Genomic DNA, 21,110 nt, shown 5'->3' with positions numbered 1-21,110 from the left:
CGGAAATCTTTTTTTTACAGCATGTGTGCATGTAGTTCAGGACTGCATACTTGTTGTTCAATTCATTTAAATCAGTCTAATGGTCTAGAAAATTTGACACGCCTGTAACACCATCAGCACGGGCGCCCTTGTGATGCTGAGGCAGTTTGGACTCCACTCCTTAAAGACCTAGATTGTTCCCGGTTTCCCCAAACAGGAGTGGACTCTATGCGTTAGCACCTCATGGGCGGATTGAGTGAATGTCAATAAGTTTCAAGTGAGGAATCCTTAGCCCAAAAATGTTTAGGTAGATGTTTGTGCGGCGATATTGATGATACAGTGCCCTAGTCTGTCTATTGTCTTAGAATATAAAGGGAAAAAATGAAAGTGATGAAGAGGAGTAAAAATAAATACAGGATGGAGACAACTGTCTGCGGCTGTGGCCCAACTGCCCCTTTCTTTTGAGCGGCCCCTCAATGTTTTGGGAAACGGGCGGAGAACATTGTCTCCATTAGAGTTGGCCCCCTGGTGATGCTGATGCAGTTTGGGCTCCACTTCTTGAATTCCGTTCCCTCCCCAAGGTCGAATGTTGAGTTCATACTTTTAAACGGAGGGTGTTCTGTGCATTAGCACCTCACGGGTGAACTGTATTTAGGTTAGTATGTTTTACGTGAGCAATCCGGTTGATGACGCTTGTATGCAGGCCTGTCAAATTTTCTTGACCATCAGGACCTTTTCTATTTTTGACCTAGTTGGTAGGTCATGTTGGTGTGACGAGACCACCTATTCTGGAGATGGAATGGTCGGCGGAAGGGGTTGGAGGTGCGCCGGAAATCTTTTTTTTACAGCATGTGTGCATGTAGTTCAGGACTGCATACTTGATGTTCAATTCATTTAAATCAGTCTAATGGTCTAGAAAATTTGACACGCCTGTAACACCATCAGCACGGGCGCCCTTGTGATGCTGAGGCAGTTTGGACTCCACTCCTTAAAGACCTAGATTGTTCCCGGTTTCTCCAAACAGGAGTGGACTCTATGCGTTAGCACCTCATGGGCGGATTGAGTGAATGTCAATAAGTTTCAAGTGAGGAAACCTTAGCCCAAAAATGTTTAGGTAGATGTTTGTGCGGCGATATTGATGATACAGTGCCCTAGTCTGTCTATTGTCTTAGAATATAAAGGGAAAAAATGAAAGTGATGAAGAGGAGTAAAAATAAATACAGGATGGAGACAACTGTCTGCGGCTCCGGCCCAACTGCCCCTTTCTTCTGAGCGGCCCCTCAATGTTTTGGGAAACGGGCGGAGAACATTGTCTCCATTAGAGTTGGCCCCCTGGTGATGCTGATGCAGTTTGGGCTCCACTCCTTGAATTCCGTTCCCTCCCCAAGGTCGAATGTTGAGTTCATACTTTTAAACGGAGGGTGTTCTGTGCATTAGCACCTCACGGGTGAACTGTATTTAGGTTAGTATGTTTTACGTGAGCAATCCGGTTGATGATGCTTGTATGCAGGCCTGTCAAATTTTCTTGACCATCAGGACCTTTTCTATTTTTGACCTAGTTGGTAGGTCATGTTGGTGTGACGAGACCACCTATTCTGGAGATGGAATGGCCGGCGGAAGGGGTTGGAGGTGCGCCGGAAATCTTTTTTTTACAGCATGTGTGCATGTAGTTCAGGACTGCATACTTGATGTTCAATTCATTTAAATCAGTCTAATGGTCTAGAAAATTTGACACGCCTGTAACACCATCAGCACGGGCGCCCTTGTGATGCTGAGGCAGTTTGGACTCCACTCCTTAAAGACCTAGATTGTTCCCGGTTTCCCCAAACAGGAGTGGACTCTATGCGTTAGCACCTCATGGGCGGATTGAGTGAATGTCAATAAGTTTCAAGTGAGGAAACCTTAGCCCAAAAATGTTTAGGTAGATTTTTGTGCGGCGATATTGATGATACAGTGCCCTAGTCTGTCTATTGTCTTAGAATATAAAGGGAAAAAATGAAAGTGATGAAGAGGAGTAAAAATAAATACAGGATGGAGACAACTGTCTGCGGCTCCGGCCCAACTGCCCCTTTCTTTTGAGCGTCCCCTCAATGTTTTGGGAAACGGGCGGAGAACATTGTCTCCATTAGAGTTGGCCCCCTGGTGATGCTGATGCAGTTTGGGCTCCACTCCATGAATTCCTTTCCCTCCCCAAGGTCGAATGTTGAGTTCATACTTTTAAACGGAGGGTTTTCTGTGCATTAGCACCTCACGGGTGAACTGTATTTAGGTTAGTATGTTTTACGTGAGCAATCCGGTTGATGACCCTTGTATGCAGGCCTGTCAAATTTTCTTCACCATCAGGACCTTTTCTATTTTTGACCTAGTTGGTAGGTCATGTTGGTGTGACGAGACCACCAATTCTGGAGATGGAATGGCCGGCGGAAGGGGTTGGAGGTGCGCCGGAAATCTTTTTTTTACAGCATGTGTGCATGTAGTTCAGGACTGCATACTTGTTGTTCAATTCATTTAAATCAGTCTAATGGTCTAGAAAATTTGACACGCCTGTAACACCATCAGCACGGGCGCCCTTGTGATGCTGAGGTAGTTTGGACTCCCCTCCTTAAAGACCTAGATTGTTCCCGGTTTCCCCAAACAGGAGTGGACTCTATGCGTTAGCACCTCACGGGCGGATTGAGTGAAAGTCAATAAGTTTCAAGTGAGGAAACCTTAGCCCAAAAATGTTTAGGTAGATGTTTGTGCGGCGATATTGATGATGCAGTGCCCTAGTCTGTCTATTGTATTGGAATATAAAGGGAAAAAATGAAAGTGATGAAGAGGAGTAAAAATAAATACAGGATGGAGACAACTGTCTGCGGCTCCGGCCCAACTGCCCCTTTCTTTTGAGCGGCCCCTCAATGTTTTGGGAAACGGGCGGAGAACATTGTCTCCATTAGAGTTGGCCCCCTGGTGATGCTGATGCAGTTTGGGCTCCACTTCTTGAATTCTGTTCCCTCCCCAAGGTCGAATGTTGAGTTCATACTTTTAAACGGAGGGTTTTCTGTGCATTAGCACCTCACGGGTGATCTGTATTTAGGTTATTATGTTTTACGTGAGCAATCCGGTTGATGACGCTTGTATGCAGGCCTGTCAAATTTTCTTGACCATCAGGACCTTTTCCATTTTTGACCTAGTTGGTAGGTCATGTTGGTGTGACGAGACCACCAATTCTGGAGATGGAATGGCCGGCGGAAGGGGTTGGAGGTGCGCCGGAAATCTTTTTTTTACAGCATGTGTGCATGTAGTTCAGGACTGCATACTTGTTGTTCAATTCATTTAAATCAGTCTAATGGTCTAGAAAATTTGACACGCCTGTAACACCATCAGCACGGGCGCCCTTGTGATGCTGAGGTAGTTTGGACTCCCCTCCTTAAAGACCTAGATTGTTCCCGGTTTCCCCAAACAGGAGTGGACTCTATGCGTTAGCACCTCACGGGCGGATTGAGTGAATGTCAATAAGTTTCAAGTGAGGAAACCTTAGCCCAAAAATGTTTAGGTAGATGTTTGTGCGGCGATATTGATGATGCAGTGCCCTAGTCTGTCTATTGTATTGGAATATAAAGGGAAAAAATGAAAGTGATGAAGAGGAGTAAAAATAAATACAGGATGGAGACAACTGTCTGCGGCTCCGGCCCAACTGCCCCTTTCTTTTGAGCGGCCCCTCAATGTTTTGGGAAACGGGCGGAGAACATTGTCTCCATTAGAGTTGGCCCCCTGGTGATGCTGATGCAGTTTGGGCTCCACTTCTTGAATTCTGTTCCCTCCCCAAGGTCGAATGTTGAGTTCATACTTTTAAACGGAGGGTTTTCTGTGCATTAGCACCTCACGGGTGATCTGTATTTAGGTTATTATGTTTTACGTGAGCAATCCGGTTGATGACGCTTGTATGCAGGCCTGTCAAATTTTCTTGACCATCAGGACCTTTTCTATTTTTGACCTAGTTGGTAGGTCATGTTGGTGTGACGAGACCACCAATTCTGGAGATGGAATGGCCGGCGGAAGGGGTTGGAGGTGCGCCGGAAATCTTTTTTTTACAGCATGTGTGCATGTAGTTCAGGACTGCATACTTGTTGTTCAATTCATTTAAATCAGTCTAATGGTCTAGAAAATTTGACACGCCTGTAACACCATCAGCACGGGCGCCCTTGTGATGCTGAGGTAGTTTGGACTCCCCTCCTTAAAGACCTAGATTGTTCCCGGTTTCCCCAAACAGGAGTGGACTCTATGCGTTAGCACCTCACGGGCGGATTGAGTGAATGTCAATAAGTTTCAAGTGAGGAAACCTTAGCCCAAAAATGTTTAGGTAGATGTTTGTGCGGCGATATTGATGATGCAGTGCCCTAGTCTGTCTATTGTATTGGAATATAAAGGGAAAAAATGAAAGTGATGAAGAGGAGTAAAAATAAATACAGGATGGAGACAACTGTCTGCGGCTCCGGCCCAACTGCCCCTTTCTTTTGAGCGGCCCCTCAATGTTTTGGGAAACGGGCGGAGAACATTGTCTCCATTAGAGTTGGCCCCCTGGTGATGCTGATGCAGTTTGGGCTCCACTTCTTGAATTCTGTTCCCTCCCCAAGGTCGAATGTTGAGTTCATACTTTTAAACGGAGGGTTTTCTGTGCATTAGCACCTCACGGGTGATCTGTATTTAGGTTATTATGTTTTACGTAAGCAATCCGGTTGATGACGCTTGTATGCAGGCCTGTCAAATTTTCTTGACCATCAGGACCTTTTCTATTTTTGACCTAGTTGGTAGGTCATGTTGGTGTGACGAGACCACCTATTCTGGAGATGGAATGGCCGCCGGAAGGGGTTGGAGGTGCGCCGGAAATCTTTTTTTTACAGCATGTGTGCATGTAGTTCAGGACTGCATACTTGATGTTCAATTCATTTAAATCAGTCTAATGGTCTAGAAAATTTGACACGCCTGTAACACCATCAGCACGGGCGCCCTTGTGATGCTGAGGCAGTTTGGACTCCACTCCTTAAAGACCTAGATTGTTCCCGGTTTCTCCAAACAGGAGTGGACTCTATGCGTTAGCACCTCATGGGCGGATTGAGTGAATGTCAATAAGTTTCAAGTGAGGAAACCTTAGCCCAAAAATGTTTAGGTAGATGTTTGTGCGGCGATATTGATGATAAAGTGCCCTAGTCTGTCTATTGTCTTAGAATATAAAGGGAAAAAATGAAAGTGATGAAGAGGAGTAAAAATAAATACAGGATGGAGACAACTGTCTGCGGCTCCGGCCCAACTGCCCCTTTCTTTTGAGCGGCCCCTCAATGTTTTGGGAAACGGGCGGAGAACATTGTCTCCATTAGAGTTGGCCCCCTGGTGATGCTGATGCAGTTTGGGCTCCACTCCTTGAATTCCGTTCCCTCCCCAAGGTCGAATGTTGAGTTCATACTTTTAAGGCCTCATGTCCACGGGGAAAATCAGATCCGCTGCAGATTCTACATGTAGAATCTGCAGCGGGTCCCTCCTGCCCCGCGGACATGAGCGCTGAAAATGCAAATAAATGAGAATAAACTTACCTCCGATCCGCTCCGTTTCTTCTCTTCGCGGCGGCGTCATCTTCTCTCGTCGCGGCCGGATCTTCATTCTTCGGCTCGGCGGATGTGCACGATGACGTCGGTGACGTGCCCCGCGCATGCGCCGGGCCGAAGCAAAATGATCCGGCCGCGGCTGAGAGAAGATGGCGCCGCGGAGACGAGAAGAACCGGAGCGGGTGAGTAAAATATGATTTTTGTGTCCCGCGGATCCGGACGGCTTCCATAGGCTTCAATAGAAGCCCGCGGGAGCCGTCCCCGCGGGAGACCCGCATGAAAATGGAGCATGGTCCAGATTTTTTCATGCTCCATTTTTTTTTAAATGCCTTTTATTGACGATCCGCGGGTATTTATCTACCCGCGGGTGGTCAATGCATCCCTATGGGGTGCGGATCCGCGCGCGGGAGATCCGCTGCGGATTTTAAATAACATTTTGCCCGTGGACATGAGCCCTAAACGGAGTGTTTTCTGTGCATTAGCACCTCACGGGTGAACTGTATTTAGGTTAGTATGTTTTACGTAAGCAATCCGGTTGATGACGCTTGTATGCAGGTCTGTCAAATTTTCTTGACCATCAGGACCTTTTCTATTTATGACCTAGTTGGTAGGTCATGTTGGTGTGACGAGACCACCAATTCTGGAGATGGAATGGCCGGCGGAAGGGGTTGGAGGTGCGCCGGAAATCTTTTTTTTACAGCATGTGTGCATGTAGTTCAGGACTGCATACTTGTTGTTCAATTCATTTAAATCAGTCTAATGGTCTAGAAAATTTGACACGCCTGTAACACCATCAGCACGGGCGCCCTTGTGATGCTGAGGCAGTTTGGACTCCACTCCTTAAAGACCTAGATTGTTCCCGGTTTCCCCAAACAGGAGTGGACTCTATGCGTTAGCACCTCATGGGCGGATTGAGTGAATGTCAATAAGTTTCAAGTGAGGAAACCTTAGCCCAAAAATGTTTAGGTAGATGTTTGTGCGGCGATATTGATGATACAGTGCCCTAGTCTGTCTATTGTCTTAGAATATAAAGGGAAAAAATGAAAGTGATGAAGAGGAGTAAAAATAAATACAGGATGGAGACAACTGTCTGCGGCTCCGGCCCAACTGCCCTTCTTTTGAGCGTCCCCTCAATGTTTTGGGAAACGGGCGGAGAACATTGTCTCCATTAGAGTTGGCCCCCTGGTGATGCTGATGCAGTTTGGGCTCCAGTTCTTGAATTCCGTTCCCTCCCCAAGGTCGAATGTTGAGTTCATACTTTTAAACGGAGGGTGTTCTGTGCATTAGCACCTCACGGGTGAACTGTATTTAGGTTAGTATGTTTTACGTGAGCAATCCGGTTGATGACGCTTGTATGCAGGCCTGTCAAATTTTCTTGACCATCAGGACCTTTTCTATTTTTGACCTAGTTGGTAGGTCATGTTGGTGTGACGAGACCACCTATTCTGGAGATGGAATGGCCGGCGGAAGGGGTTGGAGGTGCGCCGGAAATCTTTTTTTTACAGCATGTGTGCATGTAGTTCAGGACTGCATACTTGATGTTCAATTCATTTAAATCAGTCTAATGGTCTAGAAAATTTGACACGCCTGTAACACCATCAGCACGGGCGCCCTTGTGATGCTGAGGCAGTTTGGACTCCACTCCTTAAAGACCTAGATTGTTCCCGGTTTCTCCAAACAGGAGTGGACTCTATGCGTTAGCACCTCATGGGCGGATTGAGTGAATGTCAATAAGTTTCAAGTGAGGAAACCTTAGCCCAAAAATGTTTAGGTAGATGTTTGTGCGGCGATATTGATGATAAAGTGCCCTAGTCTGTCTATTGTCTTAGAATATAAAGGGAAAAAATGAAAGTGATGAAGAGGAGTAAAAATAAATACAGGATGGAGACAACTGTCTGCGGCTCCGGCCCAACTGCCCCATTCTTTTGAGCGGCCCCTCAGTGTTTTGGGAAACGGGCGGAGAACATTGTCTCCATTAGAGTTGGCCCCCTGGTGATGCTGATGCAGTTTGGGGTCCACTCCTTGAATTCCGTTCCCTCCCCAAGGTCGAATGTTGAGTTCATACTTTTAAACGGAGTGTTTTCTGTGCATTAGCACCTCACGGGTGAACTGTATTTAGGTTAGTATGTTTTACGTGAGCAATCCGGTTGATGACGCTTGTATGCAGGTCTGTCAAATTTTCTTGACCATCAGGACCTTTTCTATTTATGACCTAGTTGGTAGGTCATGTTGGTGTGACGAGACCACCAATTCTGGAGATGGAATGGCCGGCGGAAGGGGTTGGAGGTGCGCCAGAAATCTTTTTTTTACAGCATGTGTGCATGTAGTTCAGGACTGCATACTTGTTGTTCAATTCATTTAAATCAGTCTAATGGTCTAGAAAATTTGACACGCCTGTAACACCATCAGCACGGGCGCCCTTGTGATGCTGAGGCAGTTTGGACTCCACTCCTTAAAGACCTAGATTGTTCCCGGTTTCCCCAAACAGGAGTGGACTCTATGCGTTAGCACCTCATGGGCGGATTGAGTGAATGTCAATAAGTTTCAAGTGAGGAAACCTTAGTCCAAAAATGTTTAGGTAGATGTTTGTGCGGCGCTATTGATGATACAGTGCCCTAGTCTGTCTATTGTCTTAGAATATAAAGGGAAAAAATGAAAGTGATGAAGAGGAGTAAAAATAAATACAGGATGGAGACAACTGTCTGCGGCTGTGGCCCAACTGCCCCTTTCTTTTGAGCGGCCCCTCAATGTTTTGGGAAACGGGCGGAGAACATTGTCTCCATTAGAGTTGGCCACCTGGTGATGCTGATGCAGTTTGGGCTCCACTTCTTGAATTCCGTTCCCTCCCCAAGGTCGAATGTTGAGTTCATACTTTTAAACGGAGGGTGTTCTGTGCATTAGCACCTCACGGGTGAACTGTATTTAGGTTAGTATGTTTTACGTAAGCAATCCGGTTGATGACTCTTGTATGCAGGCCTGTCAAATTTTCTTGACCATCAGGACCTTTTCTATTTTTGACCTAGTTGGTAGGTCATGTTGGTGTGACGAGACCACCAATTCTGGAGATGGAATGGCCGGCGGAAGGGGTTGGAGGTGCGCCGGAAATCTTTTTTTTACAGCATGTGTGCATGTAGTTCAGGACTGCATACTTGTTGTTCAATTCATTTAAATCAGTCTAATGGTCTAGAAAATTTGACACGCCTGTAACACCATCAGCACGGGCGCCCTTGTGATGCTGAGGCAGTTTGGACTCCACTCCTTAAAGACCTAGATTGTTCCCGGTTTCCCCAAACAGGAGTGGACTCTATGCGTTAGCACCTCATGGGCGGATTGAGTGAATGTCAATAAGTTTCAAGTGAGGAAACCTTAGCCCAAAAATGTTTTGGTAGATGTTTGTGCGGCGATATTGATGATACAGTGCCCTAGTCTGTCTATTGTCTTAGAATATAAAGGGAAAAAATGAAAGTGATGAAGAGGAGTAAAAATAAATACAGGATGGAGACAACTGTCTGCGGCTCCGGCCCAACTGCCCCTTTCTTTTGAGCGTCCCCTCAATGTTTTGGGAAACGGGCGGAGAACATTGTCTCCATTAGAGTTGGCCCCCTGGTGATGCTGATGCAGTTTGGGCTCCACTTCTTGAATTCCGTTCCCTCCCCAAGGTCGAATGTTGAGTTCATACTTTTAAACGGAGGGTGTTCTGTGCATTAGCACCTCACGGGTGAACTGTATTTAGGTTAGTATGTTTTACGTGAGCAATCCGGTTGATGACGCTTGTATGCAGGCCTGTCAAATTTTCTTGACCATCAGGACCTTTTCTATTTTTGACCTAGTTGGTAGGTCATGTTGGTGTGACGAGACCACCTATTCTGGAGATGGAATGGCCGCCGGAAGGGGTTGGAGGTGCGCCGGAAATCTTTTTTTTACAGCATGTGTGCATGTAGTTCAGGACTGCATACTTGATGTTCAATTCATTTAAATCAGTCTAATGGTCTAGAAAATTTGACACGCCTGTAACACCATCAGCACGGGCGCCCTTGTGATGCTGAGGCAGTTTGGACTCCACTCCTTAAAGACCTAGATTGTTCCCGGTTTCTCCAAACAGGAGTGGACTCTATGCGTTAGCACCTCATGGGCGGATTGAGTGAATGTCAATAAGTTTCAAGTGAGGAAACCTTAGCCCAAAAATGTTTAGGTAGATGTTTGTGCGGCGATATTGATGATAAAGTGCCCTAGTCTGTCTATTGTCTTAGAATATAAAGGGAAAAAATGAAAGTGATGAAGAGGAGTAAAAATAAATACAGGATGGAGACAACTGTCTGCGGCTCCGGCCCAACTGCCCCTTTCTTTTGAGCGGCCCCTCAATGTTTTGGGAAACGGGCGGAGAACATTGTCTCCATTAGAGTTGGCCCCCTGGTGATGCTGATGCAGTTTGGGCTCCACTCCTTGAATTCCGTTCCCTCCCCAAGGTCGAATGTTGAGTTCATACTTTTAAGGCCTCATGTCCACGGGGAAAATCAGATCCGCTGCAGATTCTACATGTAGAATCTGCAGCGGGTCCCTCCTGCCCCGCGGACATGAGCGCTGAAAATGCAAATAAATGAGAATAAACTTACCTCCGATCCGCTCCGTTTCTTCTCTTCGCGGCGGCGTCATCTTCTCTCGTCGCGGCCGGATCTTCATTCTTCGGCTCGGCGGATGTGCACGATGACGTCGGTGACGTGCCCCGCGCATGCGCCGGGCCGAAGCAAAATGATCCGGCCGCGGCTGAGAGAAGATGGCGCCGCGGAGACGAGAAGAACCGGAGCGGGTGAGTAAAATATGATTTTTGTGTCCCGCGGATCCGGACGGCTTCCATAGGCTTCAATAGAAGCCCGCGGGAGCCGTCCCCGCGGGAGACCCGCATGAAAATGGAGCATGGTCCAGATTTTTTCATGCTCCATTTTTTTTAAAATGCCTTTTATTGACGATCCGCGGGTATTTATCTACCCGCGGGTGGTCAATGCATCCCTATGGGGTGCGGATCCGCGCGCGGGAGATCCGCTGCGGATTTTAAATAACATTTTGCCCGTGGACATGAGCCCTAAACGGAGTGTTTTCTGTGCATTAGCACCTCACGGGTGAACTGTATTTAGGTTAGTATGTTTTACGTAAGCAATCCGGTTGATGACGCTTGTATGCAGGTCTGTCAAATTTTCTTGACCATCAGGACCTTTTCTATTTATGACCTAGTTGGTAGGTCATGTTGGTGTGACGAGACCACCAATTCTGGAGATGGAATGGCCGGCGGAAGGGGTTGGAGGTGCGCCGGAAATCTTTTTTTTACAGCATGTGTGCATGTAGTTCAGGACTGCATACTTGTTGTTCAATTCATTTAAATCAGTCTAATGGTCTAGAAAATTTGACACGCCTGTAACACCATCAGCACGGGCGCCCTTGTGATGCTGAGGCAGTTTGGACTCCACTCCTTAAAGACCTAGATTGTTCCCGGTTTCCCCAAACAGGAGTGGACTCTATGCGTTAGCACCTCATGGGCGGATTGAGTGAATGTCAATAAGTTTCAAGTGAGGAAACCTTAGCCCAAAAATGTTTAGGTAGATGTTTGTGCGGCGATATTGATGATACAGTGCCCTAGTCTGTCTATTGTCTTAGAATATAAAGGGAAAAAATGAAAGTGATGAAGAGGAGTAAAAATAAATACAGGATGGAGACAACTGTCTGCGGCTCCGGCCCAACTGCCCTTCTTTTGAGCGTCCCCTCAATGTTTTGGGAAACGGGCGGAGAACATTGTCTCCATTAGAGTTGGCCCCCTGGTGATGCTGATGCAGTTTGGGCTCCAGTTCTTGAATTCCGTTCCCTCCCCAAGGTCGAATGTTGAGTTCATACTTTTAAACGGAGGGTGTTCTGTGCATTAGCACCTCACGGGTGAACTGTATTTAGGTTAGTATGTTTTACGTGAGCAATCCGGTTGATGACGCTTGTATGCAGGCCTGTCAAATTTTCTTGACCATCAGGACCTTTTCTATTTTTGACCTAGTTGGTAGGTCATGTTGGTGTGACGAGACCACCTATTCTGGAGATGGAATGGCCGGCGGAAGGGGTTGGAGGTGCGCCGGAAATCTTTTTTTTACAGCATGTGTGCATGTAGTTCAGGACTGCATACTTGATGTTCAATTCATTTAAATCAGTCTAATGGTCTAGAAAATTTGACACGCCTGTAACACCATCAGCACGGGCGCCCTTGTGATGCTGAGGCAGTTTGGACTCCACTCCTTAAAGACCTAGATTGTTCCCGGTTTCTCCAAACAGGAGTGGACTCTATGCGTTAGCACCTCATGGGCGGATTGAGTGAATGTCAATAAGTTTCAAGTGAGGAAACCTTAGCCCAAAAATGTTTAGGTAGATGTTTGTGCGGCGATATTGATGATAAAGTGCCCTAGTCTGTCTATTGTCTTAGAATATAAAGGGAAAAAATGAAAGTGATGAAGAGGAGTAAAAATAAATACAGGATGGAGACAACTGTCTGCGGCTCCGGCCCAACTGCCCCATTCTTTTGAGCGGCCCCTCAGTGTTTTGGGAAACGGGCGGAGAACATTGTCTCCATTAGAGTTGGCCCCCTGGTGATGCTGATGCAGTTTGGGGTCCACTCCTTGAATTCCGTTCCCTCCCCAAGGTCGAATGTTGAGTTCATACTTTTAAACGGAGTGTTTTCTGTGCATTAGCACCTCACGGGTGAACTGTATTTAGGTTAGTATGTTTTACGTGAGCAATCCGGTTGATGACGCTTGTATGCAGGTCTGTCAAATTTTCTTGACCATCAGGACCTTTTCTATTTATGACCTAGTTGGTAGGTCATGTTGGTGTGACGAGACCACCAATTCTGGAGATGGAATGGCCGGCGGAAGGGGTTGGAGGTGCGCCAGAAATCTTTTTTTTACAGCATGTGTGCATGTAGTTCAGGACTGCATACTTGTTGTTCAATTCATTTAAATCAGTCTAATGGTCTAGAAAATTTGACACGCCTGTAACACCATCAGCACGGGCGCCCTTGTGATGCTGAGGCAGTTTGGACTCCACTCCTTAAAGACCTAGATTGTTCCCGGTTTCCCCAAACAGGAGTGGACTCTATGCGTTAGCACCTCATGGGCGGATTGAGTGAATGTCAATAAGTTTCAAGTGAGGAAACCTTAGTCCAAAAATGTTTAGGTAGATGTTTGTGCGGCGCTATTGATGATACAGTGCCCTAGTCTGTCTATTGTCTTAGAATATAAAGGGAAAAAATGAAAGTGATGAAGAGGAGTAAAAATAAATACAGGATGGAGACAACTGTCTGCGGCTGTGGCCCAACTGCCCCTTTCTTTTGAGCGGCCCCTCAATGTTTTGGGAAACGGGCGGAGAACATTGTCTCCATTAGAGTTGGCCCCCTGGTGATGCTGATGCAGTTTGGGCTCCACTTCTTGAATTCCGTTCCCTCCCCAAGGTCGAATGTTGAGTTCATTCTTTTAAACGGAGGGTGTTCTGTGCATTAGCACCTCACGGGTGAACTGTATTTAGGTTAGTATGTTTTACGTGAGCAATCCGGTTGATGACGCTTGTATGCAGGCCTGTCAAATTTTCTTGACCATCAGGACCTTTTTTATTTTTGACCTAGTTGGTAGGTCATGTTGGCGTGACGAGACCACCTATTCTGGAGATGGAATGGCCGCCGGAAGGGGTTGGAGGTGCGCCGGAAATCTTTTTTTTACAGCATGTGTGCATGTAGTTCAGGACTGCATACTTGATGTTCAATTCATTTAAATCAGTCTAATGGTCTAGAAAATTTGACACGCCTGTAACACCATCAGCACGGGCGCCCTTGTGATGCTGAGGCAGTTTGGACTCCACTCCTTAAAGACCTAGATTGTTCCCGGTTTCCCCAAACAGGAGTGGACTCTATGCGTTAGCACCTCATGGGCGGATTGAGTGAATGTCAATAAGTTTCAAGTGAGGAAACCTTAGCCCAAAAATGTTTAGGTAGATGTTTGTGCGGCGATATTGATGATAAAGTGCCCTAGTCTGTCTATTGTCTTAGAATATAAAGGGAAAAAATGAAAGTGATGAAGAGGAGTAAAAATAAATACAGGATGGAGACAACTGTCTGCGGCTCCGGCCCAACTGCCCCTTTCTTTTGAGCGGCCCCTCAATGTTTTGGGAAACGGGCGGAGAACATTGTCTCCATTAGAGTTGGCCCCCTGGTGATGCTGATGCAGTTTGGGCTCCACTCCTTGAATACCGTTCCCTCCCCAAGGTCGAATGTTGAGTTCATACTTTTAAACGGAGTGTTTTCTGTGCATTAGCACCTCACGGGTGAACTGTATTTAGGTTAGTATGTTTTACGTAAGCAATCCGGTTGATGACGCTTGTATGCAGGTCTGTCAAATTTTCTTGACCATCAGGACCTTTTCTATTTATGACCTAGTTGGTAGGTCATGTTGGTGTGACGAGACCACCAATTCTGGAGATGGAATGGCCGGCGGAAGGGGTTGGAGGTGCGCCGGAAATCTTTTTTTTACAGCATGTGTGCATGTAGTTCAGGACTGCATACTTGTTGTTCAATTCATTTAAATCAGTCTAATGGTCTAGAAAATTTGACACGCCTGTAACACCATCAGCACGGGCGCCCTTGTGATGCTGAGGCAGTTTGGACTCCACTCCTTAAAGACCTAGATTGTTCCCGGTTTCCCCAAACAGGAGTGGACTCTATGCGTTAGCACCTCATGGGCGGATTGAGTGAATGTCAATAAGTTTCAAGTGAGGAAACCTTAGCCCAAAAATGTTTAGGTAGATGTTTGTGCGGCGATATTGATGATACAGTGCCCTAGTCTGTCTATTGTCTTAGAATATAAAGGGAAAAAATGAAAGTGATAAAGAGGAGTAAAAATAAATACAGGATGGAGACAACTGTCTGCGGCTGTGGCCCAACTGCCCCTTTCTTTTGAGCGTCCCCTCAATGTTTTGGGAAACGGGCGGAGAACATTGTCTCCATTAGAGTTGGCCCCCTGGTGATGCTGATGCAGTTTGGGCTCCACTCCTTGAATTCCGTTCCCTCCCCAAGGTCGAATGTTGAGTTCATACTTTTAAACGGAGGGTGTTCTGTGCATTAGCACCTCACGGGTGAACTGTATTTAGGTTAGTATGTTTTACGTGAGCAATCCGGTTGATGACGCTTGTATGCAGGCCTGTCAAATTTTCTTGACCATCAGGACCTTTTCTATTTTTGACCTAGTTGGTAGGTCATGTTGGTGTGACGAGACCACCAATTCTGGAGATGGAATGGCCGGCGGAAGGGGTTGGAGGTGCGCCGGAAATCTTTTTTTTACAGCATGTGTGCATGTAGTTCAGGACTGCATACTTGTTGTTCAATTCATTTAAATCAGTCTAATGGTCTAGAAAATTTGACACGCCTGTAACACCATCAGCACGGGCGCCCTTGTGATGCTGAGGCAGTTTGGACTCCACTCCTTAAAGACCTAGATTGTTCCCGGTTTCCCCAAACAGGAGTGGACTCTATGCGTTAGCACCTCATGGGCGGATTGAGTGAATGTCAATAAGTTTCAAGTGAGGAAACCTTAGCCCAAAAATGTTTAGGTAGATGTTTGTGCGGCGATATTGATGATACAGTGCCATAGTCTGTCTATTGTCTTAGAATATAAAGGGAAAAAATGAAAGTGATGAAGAGGAGTAAAAATAAATACAGGATGGAGACAACTGTCTGCGGCTGTGGCCCAACTGCCCCTTTCTTTTGAGCGGCCCCTCAATGTTTTGGGAAACGGGCGGAGAACATTGTCTCCATTAGAGTTGGCCCCCTGGTGATGCTGATGCAGTTTGGGCTCCACTCCTTGAATTCCGTTCCCTCCCCAAGGTCGAATGTTGAGTTCATACTTTTAAACGGAGTGTTTTCTGTGCATTAGCACCTCACGGGTGAACTGTATTTAGGTTAGTATGTTTTACGTGAGCAATCCGGTTGATGACGCTTGTATGCAGGTCTGTCAAATTTTCTTGACCATCAGGACCTTTTCTATTTATGACCTAGTTGGTAGGTCATGTTGGTGTGACGAGACCACCAATTCTGGAGATGGAATGGCCGGCGGAAGGGGTTGGAGGTGCGCCGGAAATCTTTTTTTTACAGCATGTGTGCATGTAGTTCAGGACTGCATACTTGTTGTTCAATTCATTTAAATCAGTCTAATGGTCTAGAAAATTTGACACGCCTGTAACACCATCAGCACGGGCGCCCTTGTGATGCTGAGGCAGTTTGGACTCCACTCCTTAAAGACCTAGATTGTTCCCGGTTTCCCCAAACAGGAGTGGACTCTATGCGTTAGCACCTCATGGGCGGATTGAGTGAATGTCAATAAGTTTCAAGTGAGGAAACCTTAGCCCAAAAATGTTTAGGTAGATGTTTGTGCGGCGATATTGATGATACAGTGCCCTAGTCTGTCTATTGTCTTAGAATATAAAGGGAAAAAATGAAAGTGATGAAGAGGAGTAAAAATAAATACAGGATGGAGACAACTGTCTGCGGCTGTGGCCCAACTGCCCCTTTCTTTTGAGCGGCCCCTCAATGTTTTGGGAAACGGGCGGAGAACATTGTCTCCATTAGAGTTGGCCCCCTGGTGATGCTGATGCAGTTTGGGCTCCACTCCTTGAATTCCGTTCCCTCCCCAAGGTCGAATGTTGAGTTCATACTTTTAAACGGAGTGTTTTCTGTGCATTAGCACCTCACGGGTGAACTGTATTTAGGTTAGTATGTTTTACGTGAGCAATCCGGTTGATGACGCTTGTATGCAGGCCTGTCAAATTTTCTTGACCATCAGGACCTTTTCTATTTTTGACCTAGTTGGTAGGTCATGTTGGTGTGACGAGACCACCAATTCTGGAGATGGAATGGCCGCCGGAAGGGGTTGGAGGTGCGCCGGAAATCTTTTTTTTACAGCATGTGTGCATGTAGTTCAGGACTGCATACTTGTTGTTCAATTCATTTAAATCAGTCTAATGGTCTAGAAAATTTGACACGCCTGTAACACCATCAGCACGGGCGCCCTTGTGATGCTGAGGCAGTTTGGACTCCACTCCTTAAAGACCTAGATTGTTCCCGGTTTCTCCAAACAGGAGTGGACTCTATGCGTTAGCACCTCATGGGCGGATTGAGTGAATGTCAATAAGTTTCAAGTGAGGAAACCTTAGCCCAAAAATGTTTAGGTAGATGTTTGTGCGGCGATATTGATGATAAAGTGCCCTAGTCTGTCTATTGTCTTAGAATATAAAGGGAAAAAATGAAAGTGATGAAGAGGAGTAAAAATAAATACAGGATGGAGACAACTGTCTGCGGCTTCGGCCCAACTGCCCCTTTCTTTTGAGCGGCCCCTCAATGTTTTGGGAAACGGGCGGAGAACATTGTCTCCATTAGAGTTGGCCCCCTGGTGATGCTGATGCAGTTTGGGCTCCACTCCTTGAATTCCGTTCCCTCCCCAAGGTCGAATGTTGAGTTCATACTTTTAAACGGAGTGTTTTCTGTGCATTAGCACCTCACGGGTGAACTGTATTTAGGTTAGTATGTTTTACGTAAGCAATCCGGTTGATGACGCTTGTATGCAGGTCTGTCAAATTTTCTTGACCATCAGGACCTTTTCTATTTATGACCTAGTTGGTAGGTCATGTTGGTGTGACGAGACCACCAATTCTGGAGATGGAATGGCCGGCGGAAGGGGTTGGAGGTGCGCCGGAAATCTTTTTTTTACAGCATGTGTGCATGTAGTTCAGGACTGCATACTTGTTGTTCAATTCATTTAAATCAGTCTAATGGTCTAGAAAATTTGACACGCCTGTAACACCATCAGCACGGGCGCCCTTGTGATGCTGAGGCAGTTTGGACTCCACTCCTTAAAGACCTAGATTGTTCCCGGTTTCCCCAAACAGGAGTGGACTCTATGCGTTAGCACCTCATGGGCGGATTGAGTGAATGTCAATAAGTTTCAAGTGAGGAAACCTTAGCCCAAAAATGTTTAGGTAGATGTTTGTGCGGCGATATTGATGATAAAGTGCCCTAGTCTGTCTATTGTCTTAGAATATAAAGGGAAAAAATGAAAGTGATGAAGAGGAGTAAAAATAAATACAGGATGGAGACAACTGTCTGCGGCTCCGGCCCAACTGCCCCTTTCTTTTGAGCGGCCCCTCAATGTTTTGGGAAACGGGCGGAGAACATTGTCTCCATTAGAGTTGGCCCCCTGGTGATGCTGATGCAGTTTGGGCTCCACTCCTTGAATTCCGTTCCCTCCCCAAGGTCGAATGTTGAGTTCATACTTTTAAACGGAGTGTTTTCTGTGCATTAGCACCTCACGGGTGAACTGTATTTAGGTTAGTATGTTTTACGTGAGCAATCCGGTTGATGACGCTTGTATGCAGGCCTGTCAAATTTTCTTGACCATCAGGACCTTTTCTATTTTTGACCTAGTTGGTAGGTCATATTGGTGTGACGAGACCACCTATTCTGGAGATGGAATGGCCGCCGGAAGGGGTTGGAGGTGCGCCGGAAATCTTTTTTTTACAGCATGTGTGCATGTAGTTCAGGACTGCATACTTGATGTTCAATTCATTTAAATCAGTCTAATGGTCTAGAAAATTTGACACGCCTGTAACACCATCAGCACGGGCGCCCTTGTGATGCTGAGGCAGTTTGGACTCCACTCCTTAAAGACCTAGATTGTTCCCGGTTTCCCCAAACAGGAGTGGACTCTATGCATTAGCACCTCATGGGCGGATTGAGTGAATGTCAATAAGTTTCAAGTGAGGAAACCTTAGCCCAAAAATGTTTAGGTAGATGTTTGTGCGGCGATATTGATGATAAAGTGCCCTAGTCTGTCTATTGTCTTAGAATATAAAGGGAAAAAATGAAAGTGATGAAGAGGAGTAAAAATAAATACAGGATGGAGACAACTGTCTGCGGCTTCGGCCCAACTGCCCCTTTCTTTTGAGCGGCCCCTCAATGTTTTGGGAAACGGGCGGAGAACATTGTCTCCATTAGAGTTGGCCCCCTGGTGATGCTGATGCAGTTTGGGCTCCACTCCTTGAATTCCGTTCCCTCCCCAAGGTCGAATGTTGAGTTCATACTTTTAAACGGAGTGTTTTCTGTGCATTAGCACCTCACGGGTGAACTGTATTTAGGTTAGTATGTTTTACGTAAGCAATCCGGTTGATGACGCTTGTATGCAGGTCTGTCAAATTTTCTTGACCATCAGGACCTTTTCTATTTATGACCTAGTTGGTAGGTCATGTTGGTGTGACGAGACCACCAATTCTGGAGATGGAATGGCCGGCGGAAGGGGTTGGAGGTGCGCCGGAAATCTTTTTTTTTACAGCATGTGTGCATGTAGTTCAGGACTGCATACTTGTTGTTCAATTCATTTAAATCAGTCTAATGGTCTAGAAAATTTGACACGCCTGTAACACCATCAGCACGGGCGCCCTTGTGATGCTGAGGCAGTTTGGACTCCACTCCTTAAAGACCTAGATTGTTCCCGGTTTCCCCAAACAGGAGTGGACTCTATGCGTTAGCACCTCATGGGCGGATTGAGTGAATGTCAATAAGTTTCAAGTGAGGAAACCTTAGCCCAAAAATGTTTAGGTAGATGTTTGTGCGGCGATATTGATGATACAGTGCCCTAGTCTGTCTATTGTCTTAGAATATAAAGGGAAAAAATGAAAGTGATGAAGAGGAGTAAAAATAAATACAGGATGGAGACAACTGTCTGCGGCTGTGGCCCAACTGCCCCTTTCTTTTGAGCGGCCCCTCAATGTTTTGGGAAACGGGCGGAGAACATTGTCTCCATTAGAGTTGGCCCCCTGGTGATGCTGATGCAGTTTGGGCTCCACTTCTTGAATTCCGTTCCCTCCCCAAGGTCGAATGTTGAGTTCATACTTTTAAACGGAGGGTGTTCTGTGCATTAGCACCTCACGGGTGAACTGTATTTAGGTTAGTATGTTTTACGTGAGCAATCCGGTTGATGACGCTTGTATGCAGGCCTGTCAAATTTTCTTGGCCATCAGGACCTTTTCTATTTTTGACCTAGTTGGTAGGTCATATTGGTGTGACGAGACCACCTATTCTGGAGATGGAATGGCCGCCGGAAGGGGTTGGAGGTGCGCCGGAAATCTTTTTTTTACAGCATGTGTGCATGTAGTTCAGGACTGCATACTTGATGTTCAATTCATTTAAATCAGTCTAATGGTCTAGAAAATTTGACACGCCTGTAACACCATCAGCACGGGCGCCCTTGTGATGCTGAGGCAGTTTGGACTCCACTCCTTAAAGACCTAGATTGTTCCCGGTTTCTCCAAACAGGAGTGGACTCTATGCGTTAGCACCTCATGGGCGGATTGAGTGAATGTCAATAAGTTTCAAGTGAGGAAACCTTAGCCCAAAAATGTTTAGGTAGATGTTTGTGCGGCGATATTGATGATAAAGTGCCCTAGTCTGTCTCTTGTCTTAGAATATAAAGGGAAAAAATGAAAGTGATGAAGAGGAGTAAAAATAAATACAGGATGGAGACAACTGTCTGCGGCTCCGGCCCAACTGCCCCTTTCTTTTGAGCGGCCCCTCAATGTTTTGGGAAACGGGCGGAGAACATTGTCTCCATTAGAGTTGGCCCCCTGGTGATGCTGATGCAGTTTGGGCTCCACTCCTTGAATTCCGTTCCCTCCCCAAGGTCGAATGTTGAGTTCATACTTTTAAACGGAGTGTTTTCTATGCATTAGCACCTCACGGGTGAACTGTATTTAGGTTAGTATGTTTTACGTAAGCAATCCGGTTGATGACGCTTGTATGCAGGTCTGTCAAATTTTCTTGACCATCAGGACCTTTTCTATTTATGACCTAGTTGGTAGGTCATGTTGGTGTGACGAGACCACCAATTCTGGAGATGGAATGGCCGGCGGAAGGGGTTGGAGGTGCGCCGGAAATCTTTTTTTTTACAGCATGTGTGCATGTAGTTCAGGACTGCATACTTGTTGTTCAATTCATTTAAATCAGTCTAATGGTCTAGAAAATTTGACACGCCTGTAACACCATCAGCACGGGCGCCCTTGTGATGCTGAGGCAGTTTGGACTCCACTCCTTAAAGACCTAGATTGTTCCCGGTTTCCCCAAACAGGAGTGGACTCTATGCGTTAGCACCTCATGGGCGGATTGAGTGAATGTCAATAAGTTTCAAGTGAGGAAACCTTAGCCCAAAAATGTTTAGGTAGATGTTTGTGCGGCGATATTGATGATACAGTGCCCTAGTCTGTCTATTGTCTTAGAATATAAAGGGAAAAAATGAAAGTGATGAAGAGGAGTAAAAATAAATACAGGATGGAGACAACTGTCTGCGGCTGTGGCCCAACTGCCCCTTTCTTTTGAGCGGCCCCTCAATGTTTTGGGAAACGGGCGGAGAACATTGTCTCCATTAGAGTTGGCCCCCTGGTGATGCTGATGCAGTTTGGGCTCCACTTCTTGAATTCCGTTCCCTCCCCAAG

The sequence above is a fragment of the Eleutherodactylus coqui genome, chromosome 1 (assembly GCF_035609145.1).
Source record: "Eleutherodactylus coqui strain aEleCoq1 chromosome 1, aEleCoq1.hap1, whole genome shotgun sequence".
In the NCBI taxonomy this organism is placed as follows: domain Eukaryota; kingdom Metazoa; phylum Chordata; class Amphibia; order Anura; family Eleutherodactylidae; genus Eleutherodactylus; species Eleutherodactylus coqui.
The sequence above is the reverse complement of the archived record's forward strand: the minus strand, read 5'-3'. Positions refer to the sequence as shown.